Below are 24,084 nucleotides of genomic sequence, written 5' to 3'. Positions count from 1 at the left end.
ACACACCAACAATCCTTGTGATTTTTGTTTATTGTTTGGGTTAAGATATGGTAATATTTTACATTTGTGGGAATAGAATATTGTTCAAATAGCAGTTAAAATTTGTTTCCCATGTATTGCATGTACATGTGCACAGTTTTGGGAAATAAGTTCAAATATGTTCCTTGTTTTGATTTCATAACTCTAACTTGTGGACTACATCCTAAGAAATAGACCAAAATGCCAAAGATGTAAATTACACTATTTATATGGCAAAATATATATTGTAAAATATCTATTAAAACACTACATTATATAGGTATAGGGAATAATCAATATTTTGGCCGCAATACTATAACTATTATTAATCATGTATATGAATATTTGGTCATATTAAAAGGTCAAAGGTGAACATCAAGATATTAAGATGATTATTACTGAATAATCTTAATTATGTTAAATGACTTATTTTAACTCTACGAGGAAGTGGACACCCATATGGCCTTCACCATGGGGGATTTTAGGCAATCAAGAAATGATGTGAGAATCTTTGGTAAGACATCAAGTCAAAGTTTACCTGTGTCATAATTTTGACCTTATTTATAGCTTCAAAAATAACAAAATATGCCATAATCAAGAATGGGAGCTTGTCAGGGTCATGCTTTTGATCCGATTCTGGCTAGAAATGGATGGTTGTGAGTTCTTGCAAGGTAGTCAAGCACGAGGTGGAGCAGTAAGCTTAGTGAGTTTGGAGTGTTGGAGGATGGAGTAAATACAAACTCACTGCTATTGCTGAGGTGCCATGGTTGCTGGGTGATTTCCAGCTATGGGATTACTTTTCTGCCTTGGATCATGTCTTCAAGGAATATTAAAGGCAATTCTATTCCCTCTCCCATCATTTTCCTGAATATGGCAGTTTTCTGAACATGGCAAGAACAAAGCTTGTTGCTTTTTGTCTTGTTTTGGTTTTGCTTTATTCCCATTTGTTTCCTGTTCTATCTATTTAGGTTGAACATATAAATTATCTCTGGCTTTAGAAATGTGGAAATTGGCCAGGTGTCAATGAGTGAATAGATGTATATAGTTTGAAATAATGCCTCTGAGTTGTTTTTTTGTTTTTTCTCTTTAAAAGGATGGTGGTACTAGATGAGCCTGTCTCCTGCAGACATTCATGATTATTTATTTACAAGAACTGGCAGCAGAGTTGGTATTGTTTAATGGACAGAATAAGATGGTTTTATATCTCAGAAGACTTGATTTAAATGGCAGACAAAGCAATCCAGACAGAATGGTATTAATGAAGGGTTTTAGGGGTTATGAGCGAGACAATATTCAAGTTGGTTTCCTCACAATTTCTTTAGCCCTTCATTGTTTTTTAATTACTCTTCAATTTTATTTTTTTATTTTAACTTTTTGCGGTACGCGGGCCTCTCACTGTGGTGGCCCCTCCCATTGCGGAGCACAGGCTCCGGACGCGCAGGCTCAGCGGCCATGGCTCACGGGCCCAGCCGCTCCACGGCATGTGGGATCTTCCCGGACCGGGGCACGAACCCGTGTCCCCTGCATCGGCAGGCGGACTCTCAAGCACTGCACCACCAGGGAAGCCCTACTCTTCAATTTTAGTAGGTGCCCTTCATAATGGGCCTTCAATAAAATATTAAATAACAAATGAGTTTTTTAGAAAGAATTTCCATCATTAGTTTTATATAAAACAAGAGAAAGGCATGCACTTTCCTGAAATAAACTCAACTTCCATGGGTCTTTCAAAATTGTGTTGTAGGGATTTAAGTGTCAGGTTAAATGGGCTACAAAGATTCAGAATAAAATCTAAAAAGTCTGGAGACTTGTAAAGAAATATTTGATTCTTCATAATTATGCCTAGTATTGGCCTTGGACCTCTGATTCTGAGTGACTTCCAAATATAGATTTTCTACCATTTGCCAAAATAAAGAATACTGTGCTAATAGCTAGTAAAGTGAGTTTGGGAACATTATTGATTAACTCTATAATTCATGCACTGCCTTGAAAATATTTAGTTACATGATTAATTCACTTTGCACTTAATCAGTCTATGAATTATGTGACTAACTATGATAAGCCAACTATGTGAATGATAAATTTAGTGAATAGAGTTTTCTGATGCATTTTATCTTTCCAAGTACATTATCAAAAGTGAAGCGTTGCCTCTAATCCTAAGGAAATATAGTGTAACTCTTGGCAGCCTACTGCTATAGCATATTTTTATTCATAAGGGAACAGGGCAATGCTTACTTTTCAGAAAGTAATATGCTTCCCTCTCTCTATGGAGCAAATTTTTATCATATCTATAATGGAAAGCAAATGATATGTCTTACTATAAGTTTAAGTTCCTGGTAGCTATTACCATAATTGAAGGTATTGAAACGGTGGAAAATACCAGTGTGTAGAAGAATGGAAGAAAAGGAGGTAACGTGAAGGGAAAACTGGGCTTGTTGATGCCCCAATGTTTTCTGGTTCATGTATTTCAGAATAAGGACATATTTCGCATGTTCACTTTTATTTCTATTGTATAAGAGCATAACCATTTTAAGTCTTTATCAAAATGAAACAAAACAATAACAATAATAATAAACAAAAGCCAAGAGGCCAAGATACCTAATTAATTTTTACCAATTTAGTTAACCAGACAAGTTAATGAAAATTTTCACTGATTCAATTAAGTAAAATTTTCAATTAGTAAAATTTCACCAATTTCAATAAGCTGATTGTTAAACTGACTGGGGGTTTAAATGAACAGTTGAGTCCATATGATGGTAGCTGCATAGAGAAGTAATATGATAATCAAAAGTAAATGGCAGAACTCTGTATAAAGTATGTACAGAATGAGACTTTATAGATGGTACTTTATCCCGTCATCATGTCAGAAGACTATTATATTAATTATATCTTCTAGTATGCTTCAAAATAATTACTACATTTTTGACATTGAGAATTGATACATCCTATATTCTATTGTGAATATTATGCACTTTATATTGTCCATAAGTCTCTCTTACTCTATTTTGTGTGAATGCAATAACCCCCTAATTTGTATCACTCTTGGAATATCTATCCAAATCCATCCTGCACGAGGCAACTAGAGTAATCATTTTATAAACATGAGCTGGAACATGTTACTCCCCTTATCGGAATATTCAATGACCCATTATCCTAAAGATCAAGTTCAAAAGTCTCAAGGTGGCCCACAAGTCTGTGTATGTTCAGAAAGCTGCCTATGCCCTGCTTACTAGTACTGCTCACCTTTGTTCTCCAAGTTTTTCTCTTACAAAACTTCCAGTTCTACTCTTAACTTCTGTCAGCTCACCTACCTAACTCATCTTTGAGTTCCTGACTGTAACAGGTTTAAGAGGAACTTTTCCTGACCTCCTTAACTGGGACAAATCTTGCCATATGTTTGCATATTAACCTATATTTCTCTTTTGGCAAGAGTTATCACATTTTTAATAGCTTGTGCAGTTTTTCCAGCTTGCTTTTAAGATCCATGCTTGTGGGACCATACATGTTGTTTTTTCATTCAATCGATAGCATCCATAACTCTGTATGAGAAGATATACAATACATAGTTATAGATCAAATCTCTCAAGGAAATTACATACTGATCTAAAAAGATAAGCAAGCATAGAGCTTAATAATTTATTTGGTCATCTTAATAAAGTGTATCTAATTTTATATTTATAACAGAGCTATTTTATTCCAAGCTCTTTCATTCACCAGCTGAGGAATATAGTTTCATACCTCAGGAAGCAGTGACAGTTTTTCCTTGCTGCTATGAAAATGAAACCAATTCATTCATTTGCAAGTGACCTCATTCATTCATTCGCTTATCCAACTAATGTTTATTGATCCCCAAATGCCAGATCCCAGAAGCTGGGATCTTAGGCATATATTATTGAATATTGAGTTTTGCTTTGAATAACTCACTGAAGAGTGGAAGAGATGAACCAATATCAAATAATTACTATGATTTTATAATTTCTCTAATAAAAGCAAGTATAAGAGCTATGGGAGCTCCATCAGTTGTTTTAGTATTGTATAAACACAGCCACACAGCTTATTTTTTGCTCACAGTTTTTTTGACAGGATGAGTAAAATTCATAAAAAACTGAAGAAAGATATCTTGAGATAAATAACACAGTAAACTAGATTTGTTTGCCTCATACCAACCTCATCAAACTCACATCTTGCTTAACAACTGTCCTCATCATTTGATTTTCTTTCCTCCCCTTGAAAATTAGTAGTTATTCTTTACATTATTATCTACCTTATCTCATATGCTGTACTTTTTTTTTCTGACATTAGCAGATCATTAGGGAACTGTGCATGTTGTATCATGGTTGTGTCTCACAATGCACAGCTTCCTAACTAATTATTTATTTTCCTAAAAATAAAAAAGTACTGATATAAATCTGACACATTAACACTATTTTAAATGGAAATTTCAGATGATTTTAACATGGTACATCTCAAGTAAATGCATTTCCTGAGGTAGCTCATGATCATTGGTTTATTTACTGACAGAATGTTTTCCATGATGAGTTTCAATGATTTTAACCTGACCTAACATCTTACTTGCCTTTTTGCCTCCAACTAAACATTGAGTTGATAACTTCTTTGAGATATTCGCAATAATACCTGGATGTTCTCTTCGGGAATTACAGCTAATTTAGAACCCATTAGTATATACACTTAATTTATATTGTTCAGTTAAATGAGCAATATCTTACATGAGTCTACAGTGAATCATCTGCCTTCAGGTACCAATTACCCAGGTTTGTTTGCTCTTGCCAGGGTTATGCAAAAGCCTGCCTTGTTCTGCTTAACTTAGGTAATTGGATGTCAGCAACAGATTGCAAGTGCTGTTATTCCATAGTTTACTTCCTCTTCCAAGTCATTTATACACATCATATTACTCGTGTATGTGTGTGTGTGCGTGCCAGTGCACATGTTTATGAAAATTAGAGTTGTTAGGGCTGGTATTGTTTGGGCTCTTTAGATGCCCAAAAGTTTTCTACAAGTTCCTGATGGGATAATAACTCTATTAATTGGTACTATTATTTACCCGCTATGAAGGGAAAATCATTACGGTGACTAACTGAATAAGGATGAAATATGGTATCTAGGTATTCATAAGAATATTTATTTTGCATGACATAGAAAAAATAAACTTTAAATTTTATCTAATTTGCACTGCACAAATAAGAAACCATTATTTTCTGAGATTTTATGTTAAATTTATTAATCTTCTTTATTCAATAGCTTTTCATTCTTTCATATTTTATTCATGAAGCAAATATTTGCTGTTATACCTAGTGTATTTCAGCAACTAAGTTGAATGCTGATGATCAGTGGTGAACAAGGAAAATGTGGACCTGCTTTACCTTCTAAAGTAAAAAATAGATCAAAAACCAGAATTGTAAATTGGTATAAGTATATATGAAGTCATACTCCCTTTTCACACTTGGATGCTTTATACTCCTTTGTTTGATTCTCCTTTTTTATACTTCAATGCTTTGTATACAAATTAAAGTTATCTTTCTATAGGGTAGTTAGCAAAATCTTTATTGAAGAGATGACTTTTAAGATAAAAATAAAAAGATGAGAAGAAGCCATATAAGTGCAGAGTGAGAATATCAGTATACCTTGAAGCAGAAATAGCATGTGCATTGGTCATGAATTGGAAAATAATTTTTTGTTTGGGAAGAATTGAAAGGAGGATGGTGTACCTAGACATCAACAGTGACAAATATTTGAGATGGGACTAGAAAAATAGGTTGTAGTCAGTTTACACAGTTCTTTGAGACCCATTTAAATATATAAAATTTATATCTTTAGAATTCTGGAACATCATTTTAGCAGGGAAACGACATTATTTTATTTTAGACTTGTGAAGGAAATAAAAGAGGTAACGTGAAAATGGGAAGGCCAGTTAGGAAGCTGATGTACTAAACCTGGGAAGACATTACTTTAAGGGGAGTGATGATGAAACATGAAGTAAAGAGATTTCAGAAAATTTAATATGATAGAATTTACAGAAGATGCTAATATATTATAAGGCAAGTAAACAAAAAAGAGAAGAGTCAAGAATAATCCCTGGATTTCCAACTTAAGCAATTAGGTGGAACGTGGTATCCACTAACTGAGAAGTAAACACTGACTTACTGGGAAGTCTGGGAGTGAATTGGGGAGTTCTTAAGGGAGAAGCTTAGAGCTATTGTGAAATAAGTGACTTAATTTTGAACATTTTAAATTTGAAAAATATCTATCCTAGTGAAGAGGTCAAACTGAGCAGATGGATATGAGCTTTTACAATACAAAGAAGAATATTGGAATAGATAATGATTTGAAAGCTATTGGTATGGAGCTTTATGGAAAGGTACAGTTGGAGAGACAAGAAGAGAACCAAAAGAAGGAGGGGAACATCAGTATTTGGAGGCTAAGTGGAGGAGAAGAAAAGTGATTTGTTACATAGTAGAGTGGGCTCATGGAATATAAAAGAGAACAATGAACTGTATCAGATGAGGTAGTGATTCAGAATAAAATAAATACAAAAACATATTCTTTGAATGTATCAATAGCAACAGTTTGGACATTGCTGAATATGAAAAGAGAAGTTTAAACTGAGTGTTAAATAGAAAATCAAGTTTGATTGGTTAAAGTGGGAATGCAGGCAAGAAAGAGGAGGTGGCAAGTATGTACAATTGTTCTTGGAAATTTGTCTCTGAAGAATAACCAAAAAGTGAAGCTGTGACTGGGAGACTTTGAGGAGGTTATGGGACTTTGTTTTCAAATGTTGGAGATACTGGGTTGTTTTTCAAAAAAGTGGAGATGATTCATTAAAGATGGGGGAAATTCTGATTTCTGAGTGATAACAAAATTAGTTAAGTCCACAAGAAAGCAAGAGGAAATAGGATTCATAGCTCAAGTGAGATGATTGAATTTTGAAAGAAATACTACTTTAAAACAGAAAGAAAGAAGGAAAAGATGAAAGCAAAATAAGCTTGGAGATTTAATTGTTGAAAATGAGAAAATTGGTTAATAATGAAAAGGGAAATATATTTGGGGCAAGAGGAGATCTGACAAATTATCCAGATGTAGGGATCCAGTACCCACTATCTTTACAATCGTTCATTTGTGTAACAATAGTCCACAATATGTGAGTGTCCACCATGTGTCAGGTGCTATTTGAATACCTGGGAAACACCGTACAGAGATAGACAGTAATACCTGCTTTCATTATTACAAATTAAAACAATATAGGTATGGAGTTGTTTACCATAACTGAAGTAATTTTCTGCATCTGCTCAGGGGCAGACACAGAGAAAGTGAATGGTAAGGGCTCTTGGCACTGGGATGGCTCTGGGTCTGTGACTCCCTGATGTTTCTTAAGCTAACTTCCTAACTGATGTGTCCCTTAGTGATGAGGAATAATATAGAAAAGAAACATTTCCATTTCCCAACTTTATTAAATCTTATTATTTCCATATTTTGCCAATTTTATTAGATACATTAAAATGTTCTGATATATTTTTAATTTGCTCACATTCCATGTCTCCTTCTTCTGAGTCTGCTGTCCTGAATTATCATTCTTGTGAATGTTTTCGTATCTTCTATACATAGCAAATAGTATATAGCATTGCCTTGCATGTTTAAAATTATATAGTGATCAATTTGTATCATTCTACTCAGTATTTATTTCCCAAGTGCATCTTAGCTCTTCTCCATTTATTTTAGCTGATTTGCATTATTCCATGTATTAGTATACAACAGTTTTTTCATTTATTTTTCTATTGAAAGGAGACAGGACCATTTTGGCAATTTCCCATACCACCTTGTCCTCTGTCTCTGTTATCATGTCCCTTTCTTTCCTAAAAGTGACCATTTTTGTCTGTGTGAAAATACACATATAACACACACTCTTTTGTTGGTTTCCTTGACTCAGAATGATTTATCCATATTGTTGCATGTGGCCATGATTTTTATTTCCACTGACGTTTCATATTCTATTATGTGAATATGTTTATCCTTTCTATTACAGGACATTTGAAGTGTTTCTAACTTTGAGCTATTTTCAGTATTGTCCCCATGAATTGTCATGTACATGTCTTTAGGTGCATACATGTACACATTTCTTTGTGTATATACCACGGATGGTATTATGAGTCATAGGGTATATGTGTTTACTGCTTTATGAGATCTTACTAAACAGTATTCCATAGTGGATGTACTAATTTATTCTTCTGTCAGTGCTGGATGAACAATCCAGTTGCTTGACATCCTTGATCTTTTCTTTTAGGGGTAACCCTTATCATGTCCTCGTTTAGAAAACTTTGTCTTCTCCAAAGCCATAATATCTTATATTATTTTCTACAAGATTTAGTGTTTTAACTTTCACATACATATATTCACAACCAACCCAGAACCTACTTTTCCATATGTTACAATTATAGATCAAGATCCTTTGTTCCCCCTTAAGGACATCCAGTTGAGTTGGAACTTTTTATTAAAAAGACCAGTCTTTGCTCTTTGCTTTGTAGTGTCTTCTTTTTCTTAGTCCACTGACATATATGTGCTTCTGTTTTTGACTCACTGGTCTACTTGTCTATGCTTGAGTCAAAACCACACTGTCTTAATTCTGTAGTCTAGTAATAAATTTTAAATTAGTAAATAATTTTGACAAATTACTAAATTTTGATAAATTAGTAAATAATTTTGATAAATTTTGTCATCAAAACTTATTTTTCTTCAACATTACATTGGATATTATTGGCCCTTTGCATTTGTATATACATTTTGGAGGCAGCCTAATTTACACACACACAACATAGTGTGAGTATGTGCATTTATATATTTTGTGATTATGATATTAAGTATATACAAATTTAGAGTTGTCTTTTCATATTGGTGGATTAATCCTATTTTTTTATTTCTAAAATTTGCTCCTTAAACCTCTGATATAACTATACCAGATTATTTTTGTGTGTGTGTTGTTTTGCCTTGTTTGTTTTGGTTATTAATAGCCTGTTATTTATTTTTTCTATCTTTTTACTTCAACATTTCTGTGTCCTTATATTTAGGTGTATGCTTTCAGCCAAAGCAGCTGCATTTTAAAAATTAATATGACAACCTTTGTCTCTTAATTACAGTAGTTAGATAATTTAAACATAATTTCTAACATATTTGGGTTTAAATCTACCATTTCCCTATCTCTTTTTGTTTACTATAAAAATTTTAGAAACTGCTTTATATTGTACCATTTTAGCTACATATTGTGCCAGCAGAAAATTACAGTATAAAATTGGCTGATTAAAACCTGATATTTTCTTCACTTCCTGATAAATTCAAGGACCCTGGAACACTTAAATGCATATATTCCCTTCTAAATAGATATAAACAAATATATGCCCTAAATATATATATATATATATTTTACCTTATTACCATAATATATGTTAGGTTTACATATACTTTAGGTGACAAAGGACTCCATTATTTTTTATATTAAATATTTATTAATGTATCTATGAATTTATTATTTCTGTTTCTCTTTCTTTCTGTTTTTATTTTATCTGAGAATATTTTTCTTCTATGTGAAGAACTCCATTAATATAACTTATAATATTAATACTGGTGACAAATTTTTTCAGTTGTTTATCTAAAAATGAATTTGACCTTCATTCTTGGAAGGGTATATTTTTTTACTGAATATAGAATTTTCAATTAGCAGTTATTTTATTTTCACACATTAAAAATGCCATTTCAGTGTCTTAATTTCTGTGGGGATTTTAGCTTTGGCATTACCATTGCTACTTTGAAGTCACTGTCGATTTTCTCTCTTTCTCAATTAGACTATTCTCATTTCCTTTGTTTTTCAAGCATTTTAGATACGATTTTATTTGTTTTGATTGAGATTGGTGTTTATAGAGCTTCTTGTATCTGTAGCTTGATGTGTTTTGTCAGTTTTGAAACATAGCTGTTATCTCTTCAAATATTGAATTGTTGCATTCTGTTGCCTCTCTTTTGCATCACTGTATTGGACCATTTTACCACACTCCAGATGTCTCTGTACTGTTTTTAGTATTTTAAAAATCTTTTTACATTTCCTGGCTTCAATCCACTTTTTTCTTTTTAGTTTGTTTTTTCTTTTTCAACTTCAGCTAATATGTGGAATTGGATTGCTAAATCAGATTTGTGTAAATCAGAAATCCTACCCAGTATCAACTGTTACTAATCATACGTATAGCTGATTCACTTTGTTATAAAGCAGAAACTAACACACTATTGTAAAGCAATTATACTCCAATAAAGATGTTAAAAAAAAAAGAATGCATGCAATCAAGAAGCTTAGATGAAGTGGCAAGAGTTTTGGGACACGGGTGATGGTCTCTACTGGTGATGGCTCCTTACTACATTAGGCATGTCTCGATGGCTTAGAATAGATGAGGTCTCTAAGTGAGAGACAATGTACAATTTACTTATTTTTGATTGAACAACTATCTTATTTTCTGTTAAATAAACTGCAGTTAAAAAAATTCAGAAATAGCTACATTATCATCATTATTCCTTAACACTGAGTATTTTGTTTTTGAAATGATTCTGTTTATTCCACTTAATGTGTTTCTTAAATTACAACAAAATATCTATTATCATTATATTTATTAATACAATTATGACTAAAAATTTAGCATTATATTATTTTTGTTTTTATCTTTTCATGACTTTCTAAAGATTCTTCAGTATTTCCTTGTTTGGTTCAATACAAATGCAATCAAGTAGAATATGTCCAAAATTGTGATCAGCTTAATTGACCACAACCATTTACAAATAACAAGGAACCTAGAAATTATCAGAATATGAAACTTATATTAGTTATTGGAAACTAAGCATATCATTTTGGCTGATTATTTTAAGAACACTACATCTACATGAGGAGCATATAAAAGGTGGTTTGTAATGTAAGTAGCAAAATCCACACATTTATTTTAAAGAAGCTATTTTGGGAAGAAATTCCCTTTATTTATGAGGTCATTGCATAAAAAAAATCAGAACTCTTTTAAAGTTAATGTAACACACATACACACCCCTTCATATTTTTTGTCAATTATTTATTTAAATCCTCAAACTTATCACAAAGCTTTACTTTGAAGGATATTTTGACAGTTTCAAAAATAAAATTTAACTTCTCATGGGGAAAATTACAGAAACTAAAAGTACTCAAATCAGTTAGAGAGAGGTTCTGAAGATTATTCCCAAAGAGGGGTGTTTAAATTTTGTTTAGCAAAGGTGATATTTTTGAATTAAGGCCAAAGCTTCAATATATTGACAAGAAACAATAACATATTAGATATAAAATTTTGCTATTTTACTATAAAATGACTGTCATTATATTATAGCTATAAATTTAAGTACAATTTTCATTAACCTAATTATTATCAATCCAGGGAAAGATCTTTTATTATTCTCTTCCAGTAAAAAAATTACAAAGTCTTTATTTGAGGCATAATTTGGACTTTTAATAAAATAAATGTAGATTTGTATTTTTTGACATGTGTATCATGAAATTTTTGGTAGGACCACCAAGGGGTTTATTTTAGAAGTGTGGGCAGAATACTGTAACAAAAATAGGATGATAATAAAACTTTTAGAAGCTGCTAGGATATTCTCAAAAATCTATTAATTTTTTTCTCCTTTCTTCTTTATGGATGTTTGTGTGTTTGTTAACTTGTTTTGTTTATTGGTTGATTTCTCTTCAGGCTCCTTCACTAAATGTATCACTTACTAGTGAATATACTTTGAAGTTTCTTGAAAATCTGCTATCAGCTATTTATTTTTGTAGTAATTATACTTTTAAACAAATGGAATGATGTGTTTATTTTTTTAAACCTCATTACATTCTTTATCTTCTCTATCAATCTATCTATCTATCTTCTATTTTTCTATCTCCTGTCCATTTATCTATCTATCCATTCATCCATAATTGCTTGTTACTGGTTGTATAATCTTTAGTTTTGACTTTTAAATACTAAATATTATAGACAGAATTTAGATTTCATATATAGACACATTTTGTATGAGCTATTGAGTACCATATGCTAAATAACTGTTTCACAATTTTAAAATGTTTAGCCTACAATGAGCATTATACTTATGGTTTATAGATTTTTTTTTACATTTTTGGTGTTTTTTTAAAATAAGCTTTTTAAGAACAACTTTAAATTTACAGAAGACTTGCAAAGATAGTAACAGAGTTCCTATAGACCTTCCATTGCTTTCTCTATTTATTAATATCTAACATTAGTATGGTGCATTTGTTATAATTAATGAACCAATATTAATACATTATGATTAGCAAAAGTCCATATTTTATTCAGATTTCTTTAGTCTTTAACTTAATGTCCTTTTTCTATTCCAGTACTTTGTCCAGGATGCTACAATAAATTCAATCCTCTTGTCTCATTAGGCTCCTCTTGGCTGTGATAGTTTCTTAGACTTTGCTTATATCTGATGACCTTGAAAGTTTTGAGGATAACTGGTTAGATATGCTGTAGAATATCTCTCAGTTAAGATTTGTCTGATATTTTTCTTGTGATTAGACTCTGGTTATGTGTAGTCAGAAGGAAAACCACAAGAATTAATGTGCCATTTTCATCACATCACATTAAGGGTACATACTATTGATTAACCTACATACTATTGATGTTAACCTTCATTGGATGAGATAGTGTTTGTCAAGTTTCTCCACTATAAAGTTACTACCTCTTCCCCGCCCATTTTCCATACTGTCCTGTTTGGAGAAAGTTTTTATGTGCAATGCACAATTAAGGAATGGGAAGCCATGCTCCACCTTCTTGAAGATGGAGTAGCGATAATCAACTTCATAAAATGTCACAGATATAACATTTTTTGGCTTTGTATATAGCAATTTGATATGGCCATTTAAAAATCTATCACACTTTGATTTATAAAAAAACAACTCATTACACTTTCAACTTTTTAAAAACAATCAAGTGATCAAGAGATCTCATGTAATTTGTCTCTATTTATTTATTTATTTTCTTTATTTTTTGGCTGCATTGGGTCTTAGTTGTGGCATGTGGGATCTTTTTGTTGTTGCTGTTGCAGTGCGCGGGCTCTTCATTGCTGTGCATAGGCTTCTCTCTAGTTGTGGTGCGTGGGTTTTCTCTCTCTAGTTGTGGTGTGTGGGCTCCCCGGTGCGTGGGCTCTGTAGTTTGCAGAATGGGGGCTCTCTTGTTGAGGCACGCGAGCTCAGTAGTCGTGGCGCATGGGCTTAGTTGCTCCGTGGCATGTGGGATCTTAGTTCCCCGACCAAGGATTGAAACCATGTCCCCTGCATTGGAAGGCAGATTCTTTACCACTGGACCACCAAGGAAGTCCCTAATTTGTCTCTAAAGCTCCCCTTTTATTAGACCTCAAGCCATATCTTACTTGAGTCTTACCCCTTTGGTGAGCTTTACCTGGGAGTAAAGTTGGAGAATCAGAAATGGGATAAAATAGGAGGAGATGTTTATTACATACATAATGTGGTACATAAAAATGTTTTTCATTTTAGTTCAGATGCTTTGACGCATTTGTGTGAAATACCTCTTGTGTATATCTTCATTTCTTACATGAAATGTCTCTTACTCCTCTCCTGCCCAATAGTTCTCAAGACTGAAAAATGAAACACCCTTGATCCTACAATCAGTTCTAGAAGGGAGTAGCCTTGCAGTGTCACCAGACCTCCCACAAAGTTTGCATGGGCAAGAAACACTTGTCTGTATTAAATCATCTTGGTTTCAAGGTTTGATTGTTACTGTAATGTACCTAGCGCATCCTGACTATAATGAGACTTTTAATTTAACATCTTAATTTAAATTTAGATTTAAAATCTTTTTAATTAGAGAATCTGCCATGACCTCATCAATTTCTCCACTTCATATTCAGGGGCAATCTCTTCTACCCAGAATTATTGGGAAAGGGCTGTCTTTTTCAAGTCACAAAGGGGTTCAATAAAGAGTTTGCCAAGGTTATGACATAAGTGGGAGAAATCGTTCAAAGAGTGGAAGACTCAAAGAAGACTGGTTAATTCACTAGAAAAAATTTAGTAACTTCCTCTTCCCTAGGTACCAGCTACATTAGGAAACAATCCCTTTATTGATTTATTATTGAGCTTGAAATTCCTTGCATTAGAGTAACTTCTTTGAGTTAAAACATTGTTTCCAGAAATAAAGTTCTTATTAAATATAAAAGTTCTCTGGAGAAACATTGAATTAATAATAATAATAATAATGAAATAACTAACAGTTAAAGGCAGATCCATGTTTTGTGGAAACTTAAGCTTATATTGTTTGCAGAGTCCACTTTAAGAAAAAATAATATAAAATTAGATCAGGGTACTTTTAGAATAAGAAACAAAATAAATAGTGCAAATTTAAAAGTCATAAATACTACAACAATCACAAAAAATGTAAAAAATTAATTATCTGCCTGGTAACCTTAATATTACATTTTTTGTCTGACTACTCATTCATTTGGCCATAATTTAAAACTATCTTCTCTACAGAGAATAGAAAAGTATCAGTCTTTCTTTTTCATGGTTGCTCAGAATGTGTATTTTATTCCTGAAAGTTTATAAAAAGTTCCTTTCAGGTTCACAATTCTTTAGTAATGTCATCTAAATGTTAGGATTACTGTTAAAGTTGGGAAAGGCTGTAAGTTTTCAGGGCAGTTTAAATTTCCTTGTGCAGTTGCTGACTTAAATGTCCCTACCTCCTTCCAGTGCTTCTTTCCTTAAGACTCCCTCATATCTCTCAAATCTCAATGCCACCTCTTACCCTGTCACAACCAGGGATGAGATTCAGAGCAGGAGGTCTAAGTATTGCTGAGAGCTTTCTTTATGCCAGTATAGCCAGTAATAACTGGACTTTGTACATCACACAAATACGTATCATAAATTGAAACTTATGTATTCTTTTCATTTTTTTAAATTGAAGTATAGTTGATTTACAATGTTGTGTTACTTTCTGGTGTACAGCAAAGTGAAGGACCTTGAAGCTTAAAATGCATCTGCTGAGGGTTGTGCTAATGTTTGTCTCATTTTACCCAGGAATGTCCATTAGCATATTATCAGGGACTCCCTTGTATTAACTAGCTGGCCATCACCTAGAACAAAGCAAGACACTGAGGAACTTAAAACTTTAAAGAAATGTTGATTGCAGAAGAGTCCTAAATCTGGTGCATGAAAGACTACAAGGCTAAAAAGATTTGGTTGGACCTCTCTGGTGGGAGACACAAAATAACCAAGGGACAGCATGAAGGTTCTTCCCTTAGAGGAAAAGAGAGTAAAAGAATCAGGGGGTGTTGAAGACAATCATCACCACTAAGACACTTTCTTATCTTTGGACCTATAATGGAGAACCGGAGTTCCTCCACCATAGCATTCTAAGGTTACCTGGAATTGTAGACTTTTCTTCTTGTCCGCTCTGTCTGCAGATATTTAGAAGAGTCCTAGACATATTTAACTAACTCACTCTGCTTGAGAGATGTAAAGGAAATTTCATAAGTGTTTGATGGAGATGGAGTAGGGGACAGGAAAGAGCATCCTGGACAAGGGGAAAGCATGGATTAGAGAAAGGACAGTGTGAAAAGTAACCACAAACCCAGGGAACAGTAATTTTAGAGGGCCTGGTAGGAAATGGTAGGTGTAAGGAAGCATCCAAAGATGAAGTTGTTTGAGAAGGTGGTCGAGACTAAGGAATTTGGACTGATAGTATATCTCAGGCTAGAGAGTACTACGGGATCTTTGGTAGTACAGAGACATGAGGTTATTTATTTCAGTACATATAAAAATGGATCTGAATTCAGCAATTTGAAAAGTGCATTATTTCTTTCAGGAAAAAAAGTTCCCCAGCACAAATCCAGCAGTTTTTTTGTTTTGTTTTGTTTTTAACAGTACTTGGGTGGCCTAAATGAGCTAACACATCTCTACAACAGATTTGATTCAAGGAAAACTACCAGTCAGAAATCATTCTTACATTTACAGGTATACAGTAGATTAGCGATCAGATGTTAGATTTTATGACTGAGCCTAATTATTTTTACCCAAAACTATTCCAAATGTATAGACACAGATGGAGTCACTAGAATTTTTAAGAAAGTAAATGTTTAAATACTATAGTGATTTCCCCTTTCCTGGAAATCATAGGATGTTTCACGTATTTTAGCAGCATTAACATCTAGGTAATATTGTTATGCAAAGGTAACACTGTGTTTAGTCAACTAATTTGTGAATCTTAAACATTTAAAATAACAATTGTTATTATTTTTAACCAGAGAGAAAAATTAAACCAAATCAAATGAAAAAAGTGGTTTACTTCTTAGATTTTTCCATTTTGCATATTTTTCCATAGGATTTTCTTTTACAAATTCCATCCTCCCTTGTGGAATGGGATACAGTCCTCCTGCAGTGAGCTGCCAGCACAGGGAATTCGAGCTACCAAAACATGGCATGGAACATTATCTGCTGGTCTTTTGTTTTCCTGTCCAATGTTTGCAAACATTTTATTTTCTTCTAAGTTCAAAGTTGATGTGTTTTCAGTAAAAATGGCACAACTAAAAAAAATGAAGACTTACTTTTTTTCCATCTAAATAGGGTGGGCTAAAACTATCAAACTTTTCATTCAGACACATCTACAGTGCACATCCTTGCTCTTTGCTACAGGAGTCAATGAAATGAAGACATACCATTACTCCCAGGAGAGCTATAGAATAAACAGAAATTTTATATTTGGCAATACACATTGGGTTATGTTTAACACGTTTATATAGGGAGGAGAGTGTACACATAAACGGCATGGACTGAAAAAATTTTAGTACTTTCCACAGATGATAAATTGTGCTCAATTTAACAACCTGTTTTAGGGTCAAGTCAACATATTCTAGGTAGAACTAAAGAACTCTGACAATAAATCTTGTTATACCTAACATTATTTCTTTAAATATACAAATTACAAATAATTTTAAAGTAATCTTACATATGGCTGATCCTTTTCCTTCAGTCTTGTGTTTCTGATTTCTAAGTGTTTACATGGATTATAGATGATGCCATTGCCACCTAGAAGCTTCCTTACTTTCTAGATTTTTAACTAAAAGCTAGTTAGACAAGCCATATATTTCAAGGAAATTGAAACTATCATGAGATTACATGTAAGCAAAATCCTTGCCAGAAGAGATGCATTTTATTATTTCTGACACTTTGTAAAAACCATCATAAAATTCTATTACAAACACATCTATAAATAGGGCCACATTTCTCTATAATAAAAGGTTAGACAGGTAACACAGATTTCACTGCACTTAAAACCTTTCAGCATTACCAACTTATTCAAAGTCTTTTCTTCAACTTTCATGAAACTTCTCTCTCTTGCTTCTCTTTCCATCAACACGACTGTTCCTTTACAGTCTCCTTTGCTGGTGCATATTTTTTTGCTTTCTGTTTATAAGTCACTAGAACCAGGGAACATCTATGAGAGTAACTTCACTTTTTCCTACATAGTATACACTGCATGAGGCTTACAAAAATGTGTAATTACCCAGAAAGCTTTTTTCCTGAGTAATAAATTTTGTTCTTACTTGAGAATCATGGCAAAGTTGTCAATTTCTTTGAGTTTATCCTACTCACAATTTATTGAGCTTGTTGGATATGCATAGTAATGGTCATTATTTCTGGGAAATTTGGGACCATTGTTTCCACAAATATTCTTTCTGTCCCTTTCTTTCCTTTCCTAGGACTCCAACTGTGCATATGTTAGTACTCTCATGATGTCCCTCAGATCTCTGTTCTTTTTCTGCATGTTTTTTTCTTTCTGTTCTTCAGACTAGAAAACTTCATTTGACCTATTTTCAAGTTCACTGGTTCTTTCATCTTCTGGCTCATCATGCTGTATAGCCCCTCTAGTGAATTTTTCATTTCAATTATGCTTTTTTAATTTCAGAACTTCTATGTTGTCTTTTATTATAATTTTTACCTCTTTATTGATACTCTCCATCTGGTGAGACACTGATCTCATATTTTCCTTTAATTCTTTAGATGAGGTTTCCTTTAGTTCTTTGAACACATCTTTAATAGCTCAAGTCTTTGTCTGGTAAATCCAGCATCTATCTGGGCTTCCTCAGGAATACTTTCTGTTCTGTGCTCCTGAGTATGAGGCATAGCTTTTGTTTCTTTTCATGTGTCCTTATTATATGTTGAAGACTGGAAATTTTAAGTAATATAATTGGGTAACAATGGAAGTCAAATGCTTCCTGCTCCCAAGATTTTTTTTTAATACTGTACACTGTTGTTCCTGTTGCTATTTATTTGTTGAATGACTTTCTTGGACTAGTTCTTTAAAATCTGTATTATTTATCATGTGTAGCTGATGAAGTCACTGCTTGATAGCTTAGTGGTCAGGTGATAATTAGATAGACACTTCCTTAAATACCTTAAGCCAATAACTCTCCCACTGTTTGCATAGGGACTCTGTGTGTATTCAGATATAATTTCCATGTTCTGGCAGTTTATGACCCTGCCTCAGCCTTCACTTCTAGCTTGTGCACAGCCTCAGGGTCAGGCAGAAATTAAAAAAAAAAAAAAAAAAAAGATGTCTTTCTTAGGTCTTTCCTGGGCATGCACACATCCTTGCACAAGCACATGGCCTTCTAGATGCTCCCAAAATGTCAGAACTTTTCAGAGCCTCCTATGGACTTTTTATTCTGCTGATTTTCCTCTTCATCTCTTCGATCATCCATTTCTTTATCCCAGCTGCGATCACTGCATTAGGAAGCAGCAATGTTACACAACTGACATTGCTTTTTTTTTTTTTTTGATATACACTCTGAGGATGGGGCTTTACTCACTGAGTGAGCTAAGTCAGGTTAAATAGTGACAAGCTCTGTGAACGGGGCTTTTAGAGGCTTCCAAATCAAATAGTGATAATTCTTTGGAGATGGGGTTTTTGAGGGGAGAGCTCTAACGTGTTCCTTCTCCAGTGGCTGCTAGACTGCTATTTTTCATAGCTACTGTTGTTCCAAGACTGCTGGTTTTCAAGGCTACCATGGAGCTGGGGAGAGGAATAGGTGAATAGGAAGTTTCAAAATGCGGCAATTCTTGCTGTTCTTACTGACAGTCAACTCTTTTTCTTGAAAAAACACTTAGAAAACTGTTTCAAGCCTTTGGTTAATTTCCAAAGTTCTGAAAAAGTTGATTTTAACAGTTTTTTCCAGTGTTAATATTTTTGTGGAGGAGTGGATTTTGGAGGTCCTTACCCTGCCATTTGGAAGTGCTTCTCTCCTATCTCTAGAGTTCTTTGTAAATTCTGAATACAAGTGTGTTTTTTAAAATCAGATATATGATTTGCAAATATTTTCTCCTTGTCTTTGGTTTGATTTTTATCTCTTAACAGTATCTTTCAAAAAGTAGAAACTATTAATTTTGATGGATTTCAATAAATCAATTAACTTATTTAATAAATTGGGCTTTTTTTCCTATATAAGAATTATTTGCCTAATCAGGGTCACAAAACTTTCTTCTATTTTCTTCAGGGATATTTATGGTTTTAACTTTTATATTTGGGACCATATTCCATTTTGAGTTATTTTTTGTATATGATGTGAAGTGTGAATCAAGGCTCATTTTGAAAATATGGATATATAATTTTTCTAGCATCAGTTGTTAACAAGACTAGATGTTCTTGTTGATATGTATTTATATCTTGATCAGAAATCAGTTGTTCATAAATATGTGCATCTATTTCTAACATCTTAATAGTATCAAGTCTTTGGTCAATGATTACAGTATATTCCTTTATTTATTTTGGTCTTTAATTTTTCTCAGCAATGCTTTTTAGTTTCCAATGTTCTTTTCTAACACAGTTGTAATCATTTAATGCTAGCATGTAGAAATACAGTCTTTTTTCTAATGATATTATACCGTTCAACTTTTCTGAATTCACTTATTAGTTCCAGTAGCTTTTTTTATAGATGCTTTGGAATTTTCTACATAGGCAATCACCTTGCCTATGAACAAAGACTGTTTTATACCTCTTTTAAATAAGGATACTTTTAATTTTAATATTTTTATTGCACTATCTGTAATCTATAGTACAATGTTGATCATCCTTGTGAAAGTGAACATCTTTGTCTTGTTCAGGGTCTTATAGGGAGAATATTTAGTTTTTCACCATTTAATATGATGCTGGCTGTAGTGTTTTCATGGGTATTCCTCACCAGTTTGCAGAATTTCCCTTCTATTTCTAGTGTGAAGAGACATTTCTTTCAGGATCACTTGTTGGATTTTGTAAAATACTCTTTTCTACATTTACTGAGATGATCATATGGCTTTCAAAAAAATGTTAATATCATAAATTATATTGATTAACTATAAGATATTTATTCCTCTCTTATATCTTCTGCTAGTATTATTTTTGTAATGTCTGTCTATAATGTAAGCAAGGCACATTTTAAAAGCGAATAACTATGATATATTCAGGATATAATAATCAACAGAACTATACTTAGACTCCTCTGAGGCAGTATACACAAATATAAGTTAGAGAGAAATTCATAGTTTTGCTACATTAGCATGAGGTATTATGTTTTCCTATTATGTATGTTTGTTCAAATGCAAAACCATAGTCACTAATAGAAAATTACATGTCTTGTTAAGGCAATAAAGTAAATAATATATAAAATGTGTCTTTCTAAATAAAATACATTATTCAGAACTGATAAAATTTGCAAGTGGTAATTTAAATTTTTTGTTTCTAAAATTTGCACCTTGTCCTTATCCATTAACTATTCTGATTCCTAAAGAATATATAAGTAAAAGTGTTCATTTTGATAGCATTGACTAATTCACAAAAGAAAAATGAAAAAATGGCAGCAAAATGACCCATTTGTTAATAACCTAAGTTAACACAAAACAAAACAAAAATCAACAACAAAAAACATCCAGGGAATAAAGTCTTGGATTTCTTAGGCATAGTTTTTCCTCCTAGGCAGCAGTGATTTACCAGATAGAATAAGTGAGGCAACACAGATTTACAAATGCTTATTACACAAACTTATTTACAAACCCTTTAGCAAATGACACAACTGGATAATGCCCAAGAAGTTTTGAGCTTGTAGTTTCAGTGTTATTCCTTCTATTTTCTAATAAAATCTAATACTACTTTAAAAGTTAACTCCCGAGGGACCTTGAAGATGGCGGAAGAGTAAGACGCAGAGATCACCTTCCTCCCCACAGATACACCAGAAATACATCTACACGTGGACAACTCCTACAGCACACCTACTGAAGGCTGGCAGAAGACCTCAGACCTCCCAAAAGGCAAGAAACTCCCCACGTACCTGCGTAGGGCAAAAGAAAAAACAGAGACAAAAGAATAGGGACGGCACCTGCACCAGTGGGAGGGAGCTGTGAAGGAGGAAAAGTTTCCACACACTAGGAAGCCCCTTCGCGGGTGGAGACTGCGGGAGGCGGAGGGGGGAGCTTCGGAGAAGCAGAGGAGTGCACAGCAACAGGGGTGCGGAGGGCAAAGCGGGGAGATTCCCGCACAGAGGATCAGGGCCTACCGGCACTCACCAGCCCGAGAGGCTTGTCTGCTCACCCGCCGGGGCGGGCGGGGCTGCGAGCTGAGGCTCGGGTTTCGGTTTCAGTCAGCGCGCAGGGAGAGGACTGGGGTTGGCGGCTTGAACATAGCCTGAAGGGATTAGTGCACCACCGCTAGCCGGGAGGGAGTCCAGGGAAACGTCTGCACCTGCCGAAGAGGCAAGAGACTTTTTCTTCCCTCTGTTTCCTGGTGCGCGAGGAGAGGGGTTTAAGAGCGCTGCTTAAAGGAACTCCAGAGACGGGCGCGAGCCGCGGCTAAAACCGCGGACCCCAGAGACGGGCGCACGCCGCGGCTAAAAGCATGGACACCAGGGACGGGCGGGAGACGCTAAGGCTGCTGCTGCTGCCACCAAGGGGCCTGTGTGCGAGCACAGGTCACTATCCACACCCTTCTTCTGCGGAGCCTGTGCAGCCCGCCACTGCCAGGTTCCCGGGATCCAGGGACAACTTCCCCGGGAGAACGCATGGCGGGCCTCAGGTTGGTGCAACGCCCCGCCGGCCTCTGCCGCCGCAGGCCCGCCCCGCACGCAGTGCCCCTCCCTCCCCCCCGGCCTGAGTGCGCCAGAGCCTCCGAATCAGCGGCTCCTTTAACCCCGTCCTGTCTGAGCAAAAAACAGACGCCCTCCAGCGACCTACACGCAGAGGCAGCGCCAAATCCAAAGCTGAGCCCCTGTGAGCTGTGAGAACAAAGAAGAGAAAGGGAAATCTCTCCCAGCAGCCTCAGAAACAGCGGATTAAAGCTCCACAATCAACTTGATGTACCCTGCATCTGTGGAATACATGAATAGACAACGAGTCATCCCAAATTGAGGAGGTGGGCTTCGAGACCAAGATCTATGATTTTTTCCCCTTTTCCTCTTTTTGTGAATGTGTATGTGTATGCTTCTGTGTGAGATCTTGTCTGTATAGTTTTGCTTCCAACATTTGTCCTAAGGTTCTATCCGTTCCTTTTTTTTTCCTAAATAAGTATTTTTTAATTCAATAACTTTATTATACTTTATTTTATTTTACTGTATCTTCTTTCTTTCTGTCTTTTTTCCTTCTTTCCCTCTTTCCTTCCTCCCTCCATCCCTCCCTCCTTTCTTTCTTTCTTGCCTTCTTTCCTTCTTTGCTTCTTTCTTTTTTCTTTCTTTCTTTCTTTCTTTCTTTCTTTCTTTCTTTCTTTCTTTCTTTCTTTCTTTCTTTCTTTCTTTCTTCCTTCCTTCCCTCCTTTCTTTCTTTCTTTATTTCTTCATAATTCTACCAATTCTCTCTACTTTTTGTCCCTTTTATTCTAAGCCGTGTGGATGAAAGGCTCTTGGTGCTCCAGCCAGGAGTCAGGGCTCTGCCTCTGAGGTAGGAGAGCCAGCTTCAGGACACTGGTCAACAAAAGACCTCCCAGCTCCACATAATATCAAACGGCAAAAATCTCCCAGAGACCTCCATCTTAACACCAGCACCCAGCTTCACTCAACGACCAGCAAGCTACAGTGCTGGACAACCTAAGCCAAACAACTAGCAAAACAGGAACACAACCCCACCCATTAGCAGAGAGGCTGCCTAAAATCATAATAAGGCCACAGACACCCCAAAACACACCACCAGACGTGAACATGCCCACTAGAGGGACAAGATTCAGCCTCATCCACCAGAGCACAGGCACTAGTCCCCTCGACCAGGAAGCCTACACAACCCCCTGAACCAACCTTAGCCACTGAAGACAGACATCAAAAATAGCAGGAACTACGAACCTGCAGCCTGCAAAAAGGAGACCCAAACACAGTAAGATAAGCAAAATGAGAAGACAGAAAAACACACAGCAGATAAAGGAGCAAGATAAAAATGCACCAGAACTAACAAATGAAGAGGAAATAGGCAGTCTACCTGAAAAAGAATTCAGAATAATGATAGTAAGGATTATCCAAAATCTTGGAAATAGAATGGACAAAATGCAAGAAACAGTTAACAAGGACCTAGAAGAACTAAAGATGAAACAAGCAATGATGAACAACACAATAAATGAAATTAAAAGTACTCTAGATGGGATCAATAGCAGAATAACTGAGGCAGAAGAACGGATAAGTGACCTGGAAGATAAAAGAGTGGAAATAACTACTGCAGAGCAGAATAAAGAAAAAAAGAATGAAAAGAACTGAGGACAGTCTCAGAGACCTCTGGGACAACATTAAATGCACCAACATTCTAATTATAGGGGTTCCAGAAGAAGAAGAGAAAAAGAAAGGGACTGAGAAAATATTTGAAGAGATTATAGTTGAAAACTTCCCTAATATGGGAAAGGAAATAGTTAATCAAGTCCAGGAAGCACAGAGAGTCCCATACAGGGTAAATCCAAGGAGAAATACGCCAAGACACATATTAATCAAACTGTCAAAAATTAAATACAAAGAAAGCATATTAAAAGCAGCAAGGGAAAAACAACA

Source organism: Lagenorhynchus albirostris, chromosome 18, assembly GCF_949774975.1.
Source record: "Lagenorhynchus albirostris chromosome 18, mLagAlb1.1, whole genome shotgun sequence".
Classification (NCBI taxonomy): Eukaryota; Metazoa; Chordata; class Mammalia; order Artiodactyla; family Delphinidae; genus Lagenorhynchus; species Lagenorhynchus albirostris.
Note: the sequence above shows the minus strand (reverse complement) of the source record.